Source organism: Salvelinus alpinus, chromosome 9 (assembly GCF_045679555.1).
Source record: "Salvelinus alpinus chromosome 9, SLU_Salpinus.1, whole genome shotgun sequence".
Taxonomy (NCBI): domain Eukaryota; kingdom Metazoa; phylum Chordata; class Actinopteri; order Salmoniformes; family Salmonidae; genus Salvelinus; species Salvelinus alpinus.
In genome coordinates, this window is record NC_092094.1 from 65,395,215 (window position 1) to 65,414,318 (window position 19,104).

The following is a 19,104-nucleotide window of genomic DNA, read 5'->3' on the forward strand; positions in this document are numbered from 1 at the left end:
GTCAAGGCTAGGTCCAAGAGGCTTCAAAACAGCTTCTACCTCCAAGCCATAAGACTCCTGAACATCTAATCAAATGGTTACCCAGACTATTTTCATTGCCCCCCCCCCCCTCTCCCCCTCTTTTACACCGCTACTACTCTCTGTTGTTATCATCTATGCATAGTCACTTTAATAACTCCACCTACATGTAGATATTACCTCAACTAACCGGTGCCCCCGCATATTGACTCTGTACCGGTACCCCACTGTATATAGTCTCACTATTGTTATTTTACTGCTGCTCTTTAATTATTTTTTTATTTTTTTCTTATCCATATTTTTTAAACTGTATTGTTGGTTAGGCCTCGTACAGTGGCTTGCGAAAGTATTCAACCCCATTGGCATTTTTCCTATTTTCTTGCCTTACAACCTGGAATTAAAATTGATTTTTGGATCATTTGATTTACACAACATGCCTACCACTTTGAAGATGCAAAATATGTTTTATTGTGAAACAAACAAGAATTAAGACAAATAAACCAAACTTGAGCATGCATAACTATTCACCCAAACAAAGTCAATATTTTATAGAGCCACCTTTTGCAGCAATTACAGCTGCAAGTCTCTTGGGGTATATCTCCATAAGCTTGGCACATCTAGACATTGGGATTTTTGCCCATTCTTCAAGGCAAAACTGCTCCATCTCCTTCAAGTTAGATGGGTTCTGATGGTGCACAGCAATCTTTAAGTCATACCACAAATTCTCAATTGAATTGAGGTCTGGGCTTTGACTAGGCCATTCCAAGACATTTAAATGTTCCCTCTCAAACCACTCAAGTGTTGCTTTAGCAGTATGCTTAGGGTCATTGTCCTGTTGGAAGGTGAACCTCCGTCCCAGTCTCAAATCTCTGGAAGACTGAAACAGGTTTCCCTCAAGAATTTCCCTGTATTTAGCGTCATCCATCATTCCTTCTGACCAGTTTCCCAGTCCCTGCCAAAGAAAAACATCCTCACAGCATAATGCTGCCACCACCATGCTTCACTGTGGGGATGGTGTTCTCCAGGAGATGAGCGGTGTTGGGTTTGCGCCAGACATAGCATTTTCCTTGATGGCCAAAAAGCAACATTTTTGTCTCATCTGACCAGAGTACCTTCTTCCATATGTTTGGTTTTCGCCAAAAAGCATGTGGGAGACTCCCCAAATGTGTTTGCTTATTTTTTTCTTCAAGCAATGGCTTTTTTCTGGTCACTCTTCCGTAAAGCCCAGCTCTGTGGAGTGTACGGCTTAAAGTGTTCCTATGGACAGATACTACAATCTCAGCTGTGGAGCTTTTGAGCTCCTTCAGGGTTATCTTTGTTGCCTCTCTGATTAATGCCCTCCTTGCCTGGTCTGTGAGTTTTGGTGGGCGGCCCTCTCTTGGCAGGTTTGTTGTTGTGCCATATTCTTTCCATTTTTAACAATTAATTTAATGGTGCTCCGTGGGATGTTCAAAGTTTCTGATCTTTTTTTATAACCCAACCCTGACCTGTTTGGAGAGCTCCTTGGTCTTCATGGTGCTGCTTGCTTGGGGGTGCCCCTTGCTTAGTGGTGTTGCGGACTCTGGGGCTTTCAGAACAGGTGTATATATACTCAGATCATGTGACACTTAGATTGCACACAGGTGGACTTTATTATGTGACTTCTGAAGGTAATTGGTTGCACCAGATCTTATTTCAGGGCTTCATAGCAAAGGGCGTGAATACATATGCATGTACCATTTTTTAGAATTTAGACTATTTTGTGTATGTCCATTACATAAAATCCAAATAAAAATCCATTTAAATTACAGGTTGTCATGCAACAAAATAGGAAACACGCCAAGGGGGAATAATACATTTGCAAGGCACTGTAAGTAAGCATTTTACTGTAAGGTCTACTACACCTGTTGTATTCGGTGCATGTGACTAATACAATTTGATTTGATTGCATTTAGAAAGTAACCTATCCAACCCTGGGTAGATGATACATGGGATGGGACGTCTAAGGATTACAGAGCTATGGAATGAGGAAACATGCATTTATATAAAACACTCGAGTGGGGGGGACAACTGCCTTTACATTTGGAGGGGAAGATATCTGGAGTCATTTTAGAGTTTTACAACTTCTGAAATGTTACACTCAAAATGGTGTCAGGACCTCATGAGTGGCGCAGCGGTCTAAGGCACTGCAGTGCTTGAGGCGTAACTACAGATCCGGGTTCGATCCCGGGCTGTGTCACAACCGGTCGTGACTGGGAGACGCATGAGGCGACGCACAATTGGCCCAGCATCGTCCGGGTTAGGGGAGGGTTTGGCCATCGTGCTCTAGCGACTCCTGTGGCGGGCCGGGTGCATGCACGCTGACACGGTCGCCAGTTGTACGGTGTTTCCTCTGACACATTGGTGCGGCTGGCTTCCGGGTTAAGCGGGCACTGTGTCAAGAAGTGGTGTGGCTTGGCAGGGTCATGTTTCGGAGGACACATACATTATACTGTGTAAGAAAAAGGGGCCTTTGAGGTTCCTGGCGTGCTCAGAGATGTCGTCTTTCGACTGTCCCGAGGCACGTTGGCTGACATTGGCCTGGCGCCCTCTCCCTCGGTGAAGCTCCTATCCAACAGGTGGTGCAGGGCCAGACCGGTCATGGAGCCCTTGGCTGAACACCTATCACCGCCTCCTTCAAAGCTTTGTCAGTCCGGTGCTGGTTTAAGGTGAACTCGGTCCGGACTTGGCTGCAGTACTGGATCAGGCCGACCTGTACAGCGCCAGGGCCGACTTGGAGCAAGTCCACCAGATGCACCACGAAACGCTTCACCAGCTTAAAGTTGTCAGGGTGGATGCTCTTGGAGCTGTTGATGAGCAAGATCAGGTCGAGTTCCGGCCCTGCAGCCCGAGCTACTCTACAGCTCCATGGGTGCGAATGCTAAAGAAGCCACGCCGACACGTCACAACAAACTCAGCATGTATTAGCCGTAGAGTGAAGTGGGGACCTTAGCTAGCAAAGCTGGCATAACCGCATTAGATAGTGGCATGCAGTGCTTGACTTCGGCAGGAAAACACAGAAACTGAGTTCCATGCACATCAAATGTTCTACTGCATGAGTTCCTGTACCTCTTGTAGAATATTGGTTTAAAAATATTGCGATGTTCCGGCACCTAAATATAAAACAGTACCAGCACCCAAAATGAGCACCGGCACATATTTCAATCTACTTCATGCACTGGGCATGCATATCATAACAGCAGCGTTTAGGTTTTCTAGCCCATCAATTCTGGAATAAAGGGGCACCAACCGTTCAAACCTGATCCATTATGGTATTGCAAAGAACCTGCTGCCAAGTGTAAACATAAGACAAAATCTTACACATTAATTCTTTGCCCTTTCCTTTCTCTATTACACAATTAATACAGCAGAAACTTTCACTACACAAAAAAAACATTTGGGTAACACTTTATTTCAATAGTACCTACATAAGGAATTCATAATGCATTCATAGCTCATACATAACACATTCATAAACAGTACATAAGCATTTCATAATATACTTATGGCAACAATCGCAAGTTGAAATCTGCAATATAAGCAATATTCCTGTGACATAACAGAACAATCTACCTGTGGCTGTTGGCATGAGCATTTATTAAATGATTGCTTGTGAAAGGGTTATTCATGGGTATGAATGTGTTATGAAGTCCTTATGTAGGTACCTGTCAAACAAAGTGATACCCACATTCCCGATAAAGGCTTGTGGTCCTTACGTGCACATGTTTTCTTGTCCGCATTCAGTGTATAGCCATCTCGACACTTGCAGGTGTACGAGTTGTTGTTCTTGACACACATGTGGTTGCAGTCGTGTCCCAAGACACAGGCATCCACACCTGTAAACAAACATCCTCACAGCTGATTGGCTTAGTCTGACAAAATCATCAACGTGAACAGGAATAATCCGTTTTGGATTCATGCAAATGACCAATTACTTTCTAATCGGTCAGTTAGGGGTTATCATACGGAATCTAATCAAAGATTGCTGTTACACATTAAATGTTGACATAATTATTATTCTATGATTTGCGTACCTAACACATGAATCAATGTTTTTTGGGTACAGGTGCACAACACCATCACAACATCTGCTGGTTTCCATTCTTGATTTTTAACCAACAACTAGTTTCGACCTGAGAAACCAGATATGTGTACTTCCTGGGTGATCAATAACATGAGTTGATCAAGTAGGTGTCAAGGAAGACACACAAATCAGCTGGACTTTGGCCCTGAAGGGATTGTACACCCATGTTATAGGAGGACATAACATGACTTTGCCTGTCGATCTCCAAAAGTCAGTCAATACGGAACATTTCAAGAACTTTGAACGTTTCTTCTAGTGCCGTCGCAAAACCATCAAGCGCTATGATGAAACTGGCTCTTATGAGGACCGCCACAGGAAAGGAAGACCCAGAGTTACCTCTGCTGCAGAGGATACATTCATTAGAGTTACCAGCCTCAGAAATTGCAGCCCAAATAAATGCTTCACAAGAGTTCAAGTAACAGACACATCTCAACATCGACTATTCAGAGGAGACTGCTTGAATCAGGCCTTCATGGTCAAATTGCTGAAAATAAATCACTACTAAAGGACACCAATAAAAAGAAGGGACTTGCTTGGGCCAATAAATCTGTCCTTTGGTCTGATGAGTCCAAATTGGAGATTTTTGGTTCCAAACGCAGTGTCTTTGTGAGACGTGGTGTAGGTGAACCGATGATCTATTCATGTGTGGTTCCCACCGTGAAGCATGGAGGAGGATGGTTTTTGCGACTGCACTTGAAGAAACTTTCAAAGTTCTTGAAATGTTCCGGATTGACTGACCTTCATGTCTTAAAATAATGATGGACTTGGTCTTTTACCAAATAGGGCTATCTTCTGTATACCACTCCTACCATGTCATAACAACTGATTGGCTTAAACGCATTAAGAAAGAAAATCCACAAATTAACTTTTAACAAGGCACACCTGTTATTTTAAATGCATTCTGTGTGACTACCTCATGAAGCTGGTTGAGAGAATGCCAAGAATGTGCAAATCTGTCATAAAACAAATGGTTACTACATGATTCCATATGTGTTACTTCATAGTTTTGATGTCTTCACTATTATTCTACAGTGTAGAAAATAGTAAAAATTAAGAAAAACACTGGAATGAGTAGGTGTGGCCAAACTTTTGACCGGAACTGTATGTGTAGTGTAATTATTGTTTATTGATGTTTTCATGCAAGGTTCATCTGCAAAAGAAACCATGGTCTCAGCATTACTCCCTGCTTAAATACGGATGAAATAAATACAAAAATTGCCTCACTCTCTTACCACACAGGGTTTCCCTGAACTTGGATGTGAGCTTCTCAATGACGCCATAGGTCTCCACGTAAAACACGTGTTCATCCAGGGGCAGACTGGCCATGAGACGCAGGGACTTCATGTCCGCCCTGTCCACCCCCACTGCGTAGATCTCGATGCCCGCCGCCCTCGCTGCCGCGGCCACCTCCTCCACCGTGTCCTGGGGACGTCCATCGGTTACGATGATGGCCACCTTGGCAATGTTCTTGTTAGCTTGCCGGGAGCCTGACTCCTCAGTGAAGGTCTCCTCCATGGCCGTCTTGATAGCCAGGCCAGTCATTGTACCAGCAGCTAGAGATTTGATGCGGCCCAGCGCTGCCTTCAGGCCTGCCTTGTCGAAGTGCGTCTTGAGAAGGAACTCGATCTTCACCGTGCTAGCGTAGTTCACGACGGCCACCCGCGTGGCATCCGAGCCAACGTCGAGGGTGTCGACCATGTCAGCCAGGAAGATTTTGACCTTCTCAAATTCTGCGGGGCGCACACTACGTGAACTGTCGATAATGAACACCAGGTCTAGGGGCCGACTTATGCAGTGGGTTCCTGCGAGGGAAAATTGAGACATTTGTTTTTACCACCGAGGGTGGAATAGTTTGCTCTACACACTTTGACAGAGAACTGCTAATCAGAGTTCCTCTGTCACATCTACTGTATCAAACACATTCAGGCTTCACATTCAGGTCTGGAGTTGCTGAGGGTTTTAGCAAGTCAGCTTGATATGTTTTACTGGTGAGTTTACTAGGTGCTACTATTTCAGATAGATTGCATGGGAGCGTTAGTTTTAAGCAGGCAACCATTTATGCTTCAGTACACACAGCAATGATACTACAAACAGAAGTAAAAAGAACAGTTTTAAAAAGTCTGAAGAAAAAGTGGATGAAAGCTTAGTGAGAGAAGTTTCTGAACATTTCCGAGGAAAGTAAACATGGACACCAAACCAATTTCAATGTAATATAGTAAACCAAATAGAAGGTTCATGTTTACTTCTCTCAAGATTCACCTGCAGAGGAGGAAAAAACTACAGAATAGTGACTTATATGACAGCACCTGCTCAATCCTAGGACAAAGAGATTGTAAAAGGAAGGGAAAAAAACACAAAAACACCAACAGAAGAGGGGGGGTTCCGATTCAAATGTTTACCCAGAAACCAATCAGTCCTTGAGGGATTCAATCAAAAGGAGGTTTTTGTTTTTTGCCTAAAGTCTTCTACCTGTGTCAGCACTGATGATGGGAGTGGTGGTGCCGCTTGGGGTACTGACCGGCTGTTCAAGTGGAGGGGGTGGTGCTGTGGGCCGGAGGTACATGACTGGCCATTTCCCGGGTGGCTGGTGATAGTAGTCATAGCCATTAAACCTGTAATTATTGCCATGTGCTTTGGGCCACCATGACGGAGGAAGAGGGAGAAGTAGTAGAGCAATGGTTATTTTGTTTGACTCAAACGCAATGAGATGCCTATGACTTACATGGGGTGATGATGTGAAGTACATTAGCCTGCTGTTATTAGCCTTAAGCATCAGTGAGAGTCTGTCTGCTAGCAATTGAGACTATTAACCATCAGCATTTGTTTATGCTTATTGCAGTTACTAAGCTACCAACATACAGTCGGTTGTTTCTCAATTTCACACGACGTAAAGTGTTCTGAACTCCTGGAAAAGTGCTTCATAAATCCATAATTGTATGGAAATAATAGCCATAACGTTTAATATAGCCTAGCCCAAAGGTTTGAGTACACATTGACACCAGTCCTTCCTTTGGTTTGCTATTTGGTTAACATTTTCCAGCTAACGAATTTCAAAATGTATGCAATTGTATGACAAGATAAGAAAGTATATTTACAGTAAAAAATGTATATCTGCCTTTATTCTGTAATAACCGAGGACTGGCCAATACCCGCTTAAATTTCAGAACTTTTATAATACATTGACGCCAATGCCAAATTATCTCAAATGTAAAGTCATGAAGAGCAATAAAACTTAAAGGAGAATAACTGTGCGTACTATTACAAAATAGCCTACATTGTACGAAAATTAACCAACCTCCCGAATCAATCGTTTTTTGATTCTGAGACAACTGAGCTGGTTGCTGAACATTCCCAATTTGTTGCTGTCCTTGTGTAGCAATCTGAAATGGTTGTTGCTTTTGAATGCTCCGCTGAAATGGTTGTTGCTTTTGAATGCTCCGCTGAAATGTTTGCGGTGGCACGATAGGGCTGTCTGCGTGATGCGGCCGAGGATGGTATCCTCCATGAAGCCGGTATGTTCCTTGGACCTCCATAGCAAGCAACGACATGCAACAGACGAGTCCTCCGATTAACAATGTCATCCTGTGGCAGTTGGTTATTTTAAGTAAGCTACGTCTCAAGAAGCAATTCAGAATAGTAAACCATGAATACAAACATTTGCTCTCTGGGGGCATATTTAACCATCACCAGGCTAAATGCGTGGGAGAAGGTCGTCCAATCCAGAAGTGGGAAGAAAGCATGACACAAGTTTTGGGTTGGTTTGTGCGACCCGAACAGTGGCTATGGAAGGCAAACTATGTGATGTTGTTCTGGAGGAAAAAAGGGACAGAATTTTGTTTTAATTGTTCATGCAAAGTGCGACCTCTAGCGTCACATACAAGCACATGCAAGCTTATTGGTGTGATCAGTTTTATTCTCAATTTGATATGCATACATTCTTGATATGAAGAAAAATAAATTCTAAAACATCTAACACAACTACATTTGATGAGGCCTATATCATGAATATTTGTTTAGTTTAGATTATTAGTTTGTTGGAGTTCCAGTATACAGGTTCATAAAAGAGTTGTCATTAGAAACTCAATTACTTTGATGGTACAAAAAAGCATCCAATGTTAATGTTAATAGTAATAGATACCGATTTTTTTTATTTTTTTATCAAAGACATTTATAGCATTTAGAAATTGTCTTATTTATAAAGCTTACGTGTATATCATTAGTGAAAATCAGCTATAAAACAAACTCTTGTGCACAAAAATAAGCAATAGAAGCCACTGGAATTTGGTTAAATAAATTGGAAATAAATTGTAATATCAGTACATACTGTATTGCAAAGCTAGGGAGACATAATATATGTATTCTGGACAAAATAGTACCTATGTAATGCTTGGGTTCATGTTAAGACAACCCTGTTGTTTTCCATAATGCATATTGTTTTACGCAAAGTTCCATGCTTCCAATCACTATAACTGGTGACCGATTATGTAGGTACTCACAATAGCAATGCTCTGTTTGTAGTGTTTTCAGATGTTTGTGATGGCATTCTTGTCATTGATAATTGATCCCTCAGGTCAAAGGTGAAGCCCACGAAGATCTGGAGAAGGCTGGCCAGGATGCAGGAGATGCAGAGAGTGAAGGCCATGCCAAAGAGAGGGAGACTGACCTGGCGGGTGGTCTACGTTGGCTGCCCCAAGAAAAACTGATAAAGCAAAAGCAGGCCAGCAGGGGCAGCATTTCCAGGAAGCAGAAGTAGCCTCTGGCCACGGCAAACAAAATGGCCACCAGAAGGGTGATGACAATCCCCAAGGCTTTAAATGAGACTAGAACAATGGTGAAACCGTCAGTCCACCCCAGGTACTCTGTGATTTTCACTCTGGATTCACTCAACCGGTTCGCATATTTGGGACTATTCAATTGGTTCCATTGTGACAGACAAGCTCAATCATTGTAGTATTTGAGCCGATGCAGGTCTGATCTGTGTTCATAAAGGAAGGAGTGTCTGTCAGATGCATCATAAGGCAATACAATGTGGACCAACTGGTTCCTACAGTGATGAGGTGTATCAGTGAAACACTTTGTACCTCGACTCTCCCTTCAGTGGATAGAACAAGATAGGAGGACGTCCTGTTTTAGCACGTATTTGCATATTTCCCATAGGGAATGCATAATCTCTGAAGTTAACTTGGATGATTATCCTTCTAAACGACATAAATTAAGTTGATGTCGTGTACGTATGTGTGTGTGTGTGCGTGCGTGCGTGTGTCGGCGTGCGAGTATGGGAGAGTTGCTGTTGCGTGTGTGTGTGTGCGCGCCGGGTTTGCGTGTGAGAGTTTTGCTGGTGTGTGTATGTAACACCAAAGTAATAGATCAATGTGTTAAATTTAATTTGTCAGTAACTGTCTGAATGGAGGAGTGAAGGTAGGTAAAGAAATGCTAGATCACGTGTCAAACTCAATGCCCGCAGGCTGGATCCAGCCTGTGACATATTTCTATCTGGCCAGCGCAATGATTTGGGTTGTCAATACATTTTGGCCCACTGCCATACCGCCTGCTACATGCTGTACTAAAAGTCCAAGCAAACACTGCCAATGTTCCCAGAACAGGCAAAATGTTCACTTCTGTTCTCAGAACGTTTTTTTTTTAAAGTATGTTTTACTGGTCAGGAAACATATGGCTTTGTTCCCAGAACCAATGGGAAACCAAAAAGGTATGTTCCCACAACTTCCAAGGAACCAAATGTGCTAGCTGGGCCCCTCCTGCAGCATTTGTTTGTGATAGCGCCAGGCAAAAAGGCTTGGTTTGCAATTTGTTCAGAAGGGGGTTACAGGTATAACATTCAAAGTCATATTAATTCAGATATATTCAGTTATCATATTCGCATTTCATATTTTCACATATATTTATTGTACCTGTGGGCTGCTACTAGAAAGAAGAAAAAAATAAACATTTAGAAAAATGCATACAAATATGAAGAACAGTATCAACAGTTTTGTCATATTTTGTATGCAAGGAATAGAAACTAACAAAGCTCCCCCTCCCCGACCCATTCCCCTCAGTCCCCATCCATCCACCCGCCCGCAATCTCCCTCTCCTAACCGGAAACCATGTTTCCCCCTGCTTCCCTCCCCGCTCCTCCTGCATCTTCATCTTTCAGATAGGCGGACCAGAAACCCAGTGACAACACTTAGGTCTGCAGCTGCCATTTTCTGGTGGGAAAGAGAAATGGCCCTGTATTTACCAGAAAAAGTAGCTAATCCACCATGGCAGAAGAGGAAGATCCAGACTTTTGATTGGGAAACAAGAACAAACAATGAGGCATAAGGATTGGGTTTTGAAGGACCACTAGTCACATTGTCCAAGGTGGCTGTGTGTTATGATAGAAAAAGCATTTTCTGTCCAGATGAAGATGTTGATACGGCATTGAAAAAGACCCACCACTGACCTAAATGTCTCTTTGTTTTCCAGTCCAACAGGACTGCATCCCTCAGACCATCTGGTGCATGGACATCCTGTGCCAGTGTGATCCAAGCGGGAGCGTCCAGTTGTGGAGACTACAGCACATCGAGCCTGTGGACGGACAGGTCAGTAACTCATCAAATATGATACAATATTGTGTAAAACATTGAATTGGTAGATGCATGGACATTTTTACTTTATGTCCCCTTTTCCCACTATTTTAGACATGTGGCGTGACATGCAGAACGTCAGGCTCACCCCAGCAGAAGGAGTGCTTGATCAATGCCACCCTCAGCAAGAAGATCTGCTGAAAGTGATGTACTCTCTCTCACACTCTGGGGGTAAGACATAATTTAACCATCACAGATATAAATTCCCACTGTGCCCATGATAAAATGCAATTTGAATTGTCTTGTACTACTGAATGAAACCGAGGAGATACACTCAGACCAGCCTTTGTGATCAAACTTATGTAAACTACATTACTTTAGTTGGCTGCTTTGAGCAAAGCTTGTATGTAATATAACCTATTCTGGGAGACTAGTGTGATTGTATTTTTTTTATTTCACCTTTATTTAACCAGGTAGGCTAGTTGAGAACAAGTTCTCATTTGCAACTGCGACCTGGCCAAGATAAAGCATAGCAGTGTGAACAGACAACACAGAGTTACACATGGAGTAAACAATAAACAAGTCAATAACATGGTAGAAAAAAAAGAGAATCTATATACAATGTGTGCAAAAGGCATGAGGTAGGCAATAAATCGAATAATTATAATTTAGCAGATTAACACTGGAGTGATAAATCATCAGATGATCATGTGCAAGAAGAGATACTGGTGTGCAAAAGAGCAGAAAATAAATAAAATAAATAAATATTTATTTAAATAAATAAAAGCAGTATGGGGGGTGAGGTAGGTAAATTGGGTGGGTAGTTTACAGATGGACTATGTACAGCTGCAGCGATCGGTTAGCTGCTCGGATAGCAGATTTTTAAAGTTGTTGAGGGAGATAAAAGTCTCCAACTTCAGAGATTTTTGCAATTCGTTCCAGTCGCAGGCAGCAGAGAACTGGAAGGAAAGGCGTCCAAATGAGGTTTTGGCTTTAGGGATGATCAGTGAGATACACCTGCTGGAGCGCGTGTTGCGGGTGGGTGTAGCCATCGTGACCAGTGAACTGAGATAAGGCGGCACTTTACCTAGCATAGCCTTGTAGATGACCTGGAGCCAGTGGGTCTGACGACGAACATGTAGCGAGGGCCAGCCGACTAGGGCATACAGGTCGCAGTGGTGGGTCGTATAAGGTGCGTAAAACGAATGGCACTGTGATAAACTGCATCCAGTTTGCTGAGTAGAGTATTGGAAGCTATTTTGTAGATGACATCGCCGAAGTCGAGGATCGGTAGGATAGTCAGTTTTACTAGGGTAAGTTTGGCGGCGTGAGTGAAGGAGGCTTTGTTGCGGAATAGAAAGCCGATTCTTGATTTGATTTTGGATTGGAGATGTTTGATATGAGTCTGGAAGGAGAGTTTGCAGTCTAGCCAGACACCTAGGTACTTATAGATGTCCACATATTCTAGGTCGGAACCGTCCAGGGTGGTGATGCTAGTCGGGCGTGCGGGTGCAGGCAGCGAACGGTTGAAAAGCATGCATTTGGTTTTACTAGCGTTTAAGAGCAGTTGGAGGCCACGGAAGGAGTGTTGTATGGCATTGAAGCTCGTTTGGAGGTTAGATAGCACAGTGTCCAAGGAAGGGCCGGAAGTATATAGAATGGTGTCGTCTGCGTAGAGGTGGATCAGGGAATCGCCCGCAGCAAGAGCAACATCATTGATGTATACAGAGAAAAGAGTCGGCCCGAGAATTGAACCCTGTGGTACCCCCATACAGACTGCCAGAGGACCGGACAACATGCCCTCCGATTTGACACACTGAACTCTGTCTGCAAAGTAGTTGGTGAACCAGGCAAGGCAGTCATTAGAAAAACCGAGGCTACTGAGTCTGCCGATAAGAATATGGTGATTGACAGAGTCGAAAGCCTTGGCCAGGTCGATGAAGACGGCTGCACAGTAATGTCTTTTATCGATGGCGGTTATGATATCGTTTAGTACCTTGAGCGTGGCTGAGGTGCACCCATGACCGGCTCGGAAACCGGATTGCACAGCGGAGAAGGTACGGTGGGATTCGAGATGGTCAGTGATCTGTTTGTTGACTTGGCTTTCGAAGACCTTAGATAGGCAGGGCAGGATGGATATAGGTCTGTAACAGTTTGGGTCCAGGGTGTCTCCCCCTTTGAAGAGGGGGATGACCGCGGCAGCTTTCCAATCCTTGGGGATCTCAGATGATACGAAGGAGAGGTTGAACAGGCTGGTGATAGGGGGTGCGACAATGGCGGCGGACAGTTTCAGAAATAGGGGGTCCAGATTGTCAAGCCCAGCTGATTTGTATGGGTCCAGGTTTTTCAGCTCTTTCAGAACATCTGCTATCTGGATTTGGGTAAAGGAGAAGCTGGGGAGGCTTGGGCGAGTAGCAGCGGGGGGGGCGGGGCTGTTGGCCAAGGTTGGAGTCGCCAGGAGGAAGGCATGGCCAGCCATTGAGAAATGCTTGTTGAAGTCTTCGATTATCACGGATTTATCGGTGGTGACCGTGTTACCTAGCCTCAGTGCAGTGGGCAGCTGGGAGGAGGTGCTCTTGTTCTCCATGGACTTTACAGTATCCCAGAACTTTTTGGAGTTAGAGCTACAGGATGCAAATTTCTGCTTGAAAAAGCTGGCCTTTGCTTTCCTGACTGACTGCGTGTATTGGTTCCTGACTTCCCTGAACAGTTGCATATCGCGGGGGCTCTTCGATGCTATTGCAGTTCGCCACAGGATGTTTTTGTGCTGGTCGAGGGCAGTCAGGTCTGGAGTGAACCAAGGGCTATATCTGTTCTTGGTTCTGCATTTTTTGAACGGGGCATGCTTGTCTAATATGGTGAGGAAGTAACATTTAAAGAATGACCAGGCATCCTCAACTGACGGGATGAGGTCAATATCCTTCCAGGGTACCCGGGCCAGGTCGATTAGAAAGGCCTGCTCGCAGAAGTGTTTTAGGGAGCGTTTGACAGTGATGAGGGGTGGTCGTTTGACCGCGGACCCGTGGCGGATACAGGCAATGAGGCAGTGATCGCTGAGATCTTGATTGAAGACAGCAGAGGTGTATTTGGAGGGCAGGTTGGTCAGGATAATGTCTATTAGGGTGCCCATGTTTACGGATTTAGGGTTGTACCTGGTGGGTTCCTTTATGATTTGTGTGAGATTGAGGGCATCAAGCTTGGATTGTAGGACTGCCGGGGTGTTAAGCATATCCCAGTTTAGGTCACCTAACAGAACAAACTCTGAAGCTAGATGGGGAGCGATCAATTCACAGATGGTGTCCAGGGCACAGCTGGGAGCTGAGGGGGGTCGGTAGCAGGCGGCAACAGTGAGAGACTTATTTCTGGAGAGATTAATTTTTAAAATTAGAAGTTCGAACTGTTTGGGCATAGACCTGGAAAGTATGACAGAACTTTGCAGGCTATCTCTGCAGTAGATTGCAACTCCTCCCCCTTTGGCAGTTCTATCTTGACGGAAAGTGTTATAGTTGGGTATGGAAATCTCAGAATTTTTGGTGGCCTTCCTAAGCCAGGATTCGGACACGGCAAGGACATCAGGGTTGGCAGAGTGTGCTAAAGCGGTGAGTAAGGCAAACTTAGGGAGGAGGCTTCTGATGTTGACATGCATGAGGCCAAGGCTTTTTCGATCACAGAAGTCAACAAATGAGGGTGACTGGGGACATGCAGGGCCTGGGTTTACCTCCACATCACCCGAGGAACAGAGGAGTAGTAGGATGAGGGTGCGGCTAAAGGCTATCAAAACTGGTCGCCTAGAGCGTTGGGGACAAAGAATAAAAGGAGCAGATTTATGGGCGTGGTAGAATAGATTCTGGGCATAATGTGCAGACAGGGGTATGGAGGGGCGCGGGTACAGCGGAGGCAAGCCCAGGCACTGGGTGATGATAAGAGAGGTTGTATCTCTGGACATGCTGGTCTCAATGGGTGAGGTCACCGCATGTGTGGGGGGTGGGACAAAGGAGGTAACAGAGGTACGGAGAGTGGAACTACAGGGTCCATTGCAAACCAAAACAATGATAATGATAACTAGCCTGAACAACAGTATGCAAGGCATATTGATATATGAGAGAGACATACAATAAGGCATAAAGTGATTGCAGGTCTTGATTGGGAGAGCTAGCTAAAACAACAGGTAAGATAACAGCAGCAATAACAGGGTGCTAGTCTAACACAGCAATAACAGGTAAAAATGGCGACGACTCGGCAGAGAGGGTTGGATTAACTACACACAGATCCTGAGTTAAAGCACAGAGCCGACAGATAAAACACAAATAAACAGAATGGAGTACCGTGAATTAATGGACAGTCAAGCATGCATCAGCTATGTAGCCAAGTGATCATAGTGTCCAGGGGGCAGCCGTAGATGGAGCAGGGAGGCCTCCACTAAGCTAGCACGCGGCGTTTAAAGTTAGTAGCCCGGGGGGTGGTCTGCTCAGACGGAGGGGGTCTGCTCAGACGTGGTCGTGTCGACAGAGAATCCAAGCCGGATGGCGAAAGAGAGGTTGTGAATTGTAGAATTGTGTTTGCTAACTGGTGCTAGCTTCGTGGCAGTGGCGCTAGCTGCGCTAGCTGCAAGCTAGCTGTGAGGATCAGAAGTAGTGGCTCAGGGATTACGGCAGGAATCCGGCGTTGTTGTCGAGAGACAGTCCGATGCTGGTAAATTGGTGAGTAATATCCAGGCTAATAACAGGGCTGGTGTCTGTGCAGAAGGTAAAAGCTACTAGCAGCGGCAAAAAAATGGCTAAATTAGCTTGTAGCTGATTTAGACCAGTTGTGATGGATTGGCAGGGCTCTGTGTCGGCAAAAAAAAAAAGGTCCAGTCCAATTGGCAAAAGAGGTATTGTAGCCCAAGAATTCGCTGGTAGACCTCTTCGGCTAGCCGGCAGATGGGCCTAGCTCGAGGCTAGCTCAAGGCTAACTGGTGCTTGCTTCGGGACAGAGGTGTTAGCCAGTAGTAGCCACTCGGTTGCAGCTAGCTAGCTGTGATGATACGGTGTAATTGTCCAGAGCTTGCGTCAGGAATCCGGTGATGTGGTAGAGAAAAAGCAGTCCTATATGCTCTGGGTTGATATCGCGCTTGCAGACTGGCAGGTATTGGCCCGGTATTGAAGCTGGCAGTGTCCGAGTTGAGGGTGAAGACCGCAGCAGTGGCTAACTGACTACTAGCTAGTTATCTGGCTAGCTTCTGATTGGGGTTACGGTTCTAAAGTATAAAAAAATAGCAGGTCCGTACCACATTGGGTGAGGCGGAATGTAGGAATGTATATTCAGTTCCTAGATGGAAAGTGAAATTAAAATATATACGAAATGTATACGAAAAATACGAAGACTATTTACACGGGACAAGACAAGACAAAGACACGTCCTACTGCTACGCCATCTTGGATTCGAAGTATGGTATGAACCATGTGGAATACACTACTGGTCAAAAGTTTTAGAACACCTACTCATTCAAGGGTTTTTCTTTATTTTTACTGTTTTCTACATTGTAGAATAACAGTGTAGAATAACAGTGAAGACATCAAACTATGAAATAACACATATGGAATCATGTAGTAATCAAAAATATATTTTATATTTGAAATTCTTTAAATAGCCACCCTTTGCCTTGATGACAGCTTTGTACACTCTTGGCATTCTCTCAACCAGCTTCACCTGGAATGCTTTTCCAACAGTCTTGAAGGAGTTCCCACATATCCTGAGCACCTGTTGAATGCTTTTCCTTCACTCTGCGGTCCGACTCATCCCAAACCATCTCAATTTGGTCGAGGTCAGGCGATTGTGGAGGCCAGGTCATCTGGTGCAGCACTCTCCTTCTTGGTAAAATAGCCCTTACACCGCCTGGAGGTGTTTTGGGTCATAGTCCCACTAAGCCCAAACCAGATAGGATGGTGTATCGCTGCAGAATGCTGTGGTAGCCATGCTGGTTAAGTGTGCCTTGAATTCTAAATAAATCACAGTGTCACCAGCAAAGCACCCCCACACCATAACACCGCCTCTTCCATGCTTTACGGTGGGAAATACACATACAGAGATCATCCGTTCACCCACACCAAGTCTCACAAAGACATGGCGGTTCAAACCAAAAATCTCCAATTTGGACTCATCAGACCAAAGGACAACTTTCACCAGTCTAATGTCTATTGCTCGTGTTTCTTGGCCCAAGCAAGTCTCTTCTTATTATTGGTGACCTTTAGTAGTGGTTTCTTTGCAGCAATTCGACCATGAAGGCTTGATTCACGCAGTCTCCTCTGAACAGTTGATGTTGAGAAGTGTCTGTTACTTGAACTTTGTGAAGCATTTATTTGGGCTGCAATTTCTGAGGCTGGTAACTCTAATGAACTTATCCTCTGCAGCAGAGGTATCTCTGGGTCTTCCTTTCCTGTGGCAGTCCTCATGAGAGCCAGTTTCATCATAGCGCTTGATGGTTATTGCGACTGCACTTGAAGAAACTTTCAAAGTTCTTGAAATTTTCCACATTGACTGACCTTCGTGTCTTAAAGTAATGATGGACTGTCGTTTCTCTTTGTTTATTTGTGCTTTTCTTGCCATAATATGGACTTGGTCTTTTACCAAGTAGGGCTGTCTTCTGTATACCCCCATACCTTGTCTCAACACAACTGATTGGCTCAAACGCAAAGAAGGAAAGAAATTCCACAAATTAACTCTTAAGGCACACCTGTTAATTGAAATGCATTCCAGGTGATTACCTCATGAAGCTGGTTGAAAGAATGCCACAAGTGTGCAAAGCTGTCATCAAGGAAACGGGTGGCTATTTGAAGAATCTCAAATATACAATTTGATTTGTTTAACACTTTGTTGGCTACTACATGATTCCATATGTGTTATTTCATAGTTTGTATGTCTTTAATATTATTCTACAATGTAGAAAAAAGTAAAAAGAAAAGAAAAACCCTTGAATGAGTAGGTGTTCTAAAACTTTTGACCGGTAGCATATTTCTGGACAATTTGCTTCCCTGAAAACAGGTACTGATAGGAGGAGCAATATGAGTCTGCCAGAGGTCATAACGCTGGATGGGGATGGTGATGGAGGCTTTGGTGGTCCACACAACCAAGAAGCAGGTGTCCCTTCCAGTGATGTGGAGCTGACCTTGGACCTGGTGCCAGTAAGGATGGTCTTCCCGGAGGCGGTAAGACCCTCCCTTCTTGATATGGAAATCCTTTGACTTCACTGCCTCTTCAATGGTAAGGTCCCTTGCACCATAGGTATACTTGACCTCCACCACTACTGTTTTTAATTTGTTATTTTATTTCACCTCTATTTACCCAGGTAGTCCAGTTGAGAACAAGTTCTCATTTACAACTGCGACCTGGCCAAGATAAAGCATAGCAGTGCGACAAAAACAACAACACAGAGTTACACATAAACAACCGTACAGTCAATAACACAAAAGAAAATAAAAATAGAAAGAATCTATGTACAGTGTGTGCAAATGTAGAAGAGTAGGGAGGTAAGGCAATAAATAGGTTATAGGGGCAAAAGTAATTACAACTTAGCATTAATACTGGAGTGATATGTGCAAATGATGATGTGCAAGTAGAGATACTGGGGTGCAAAAGAGCCAGAGGATAAGTAACAATATGGGGATGAGGTAGTTGGGTGTGCTATTTACAGATTGGCTGTGTACAGGTACAGTGTCAGAGTAAGCTGCTCTGACAGCTGGTGCATAAAGCTAGTGAGGGAGATATGGGTCTCCAGCTTCAGAGATTTTTGCAGTTTGTTCCAGTCATTGGCAGCAGAGAACTGGAAGGAAAGGAGGCCAAAGGAAGTGTTGGCTTTGAGGATGACCAGTGCAATATACCTGCTGGAGCGCATGCTATGGGTGGGTGTTGCTATGGTGACCAGTGAGCTGAGAAGTCTTTGCTAGGTAAAGCCCCGCCTTATAGATGACCTGGAGCCAGTGGGTTTGGCAACGGATATGTAGTGAGGGCCAGCCAACGAGAGCATAGAGGTCGCAGTGGTGGGTAGTATATGGGGCTTTGGTGATAAAACGGATGGCACTGTGATAGACTACATCCAGTTTGCTGAGTAGAGTGTTGGGGGCTATTTTGTAAATTACATCACCGAAGTCAAGGAGCGGTAGGATAGTCAGTTTTACGAGGGTATGTTTGGCGGCATGAGTGAAGGAGGCTTTGTTGCGAAATAGGAAGCCGATTCTAGATTTCATTTTGGATTGGAGATGCTTAACTTAGAGTTTTGTTTGAGATGGAGACATGAATCTAACACATCAATTATTAATTTGAAGACAGACTTGAATTAAAGCCCGACTTAAAGCGTCCGCATGCTTCCCAGCCGAAACAGTTCGGAAGAGTTTGTGCTTATATTATGTGAGCGGACCAAGTAATTGGGCGTCACTCTAA

General features: G+C 44.2%; 1 long non-coding RNA gene and 1 pseudogene across 1 annotated transcript; one reads left to right on the top strand and one right to left on the bottom strand.

The window, feature by feature from the left end:
- Positions 1 to 2,483: 2,483 nt before the first annotated feature.
- LOC139530974 (cartilage matrix protein-like) lies at positions 2,484 to 7,883 on the bottom strand (annotated as a pseudogene).
- A 2,407-nt stretch (positions 7,884 to 10,290) lies between these two features.
- Positions 10,291 to 17,868, top strand: LOC139584061 (uncharacterized). The gene is made up of 4 exons (XR_011676683.1): positions 10,291 to 10,480; positions 10,586 to 10,701; positions 10,801 to 10,917; positions 17,710 to 17,868. It is a non-coding gene; the product is annotated as an uncharacterized lncRNA (long non-coding RNA).
- The last annotated feature ends 1,236 nt before the right edge of the window (positions 17,869 to 19,104 follow it).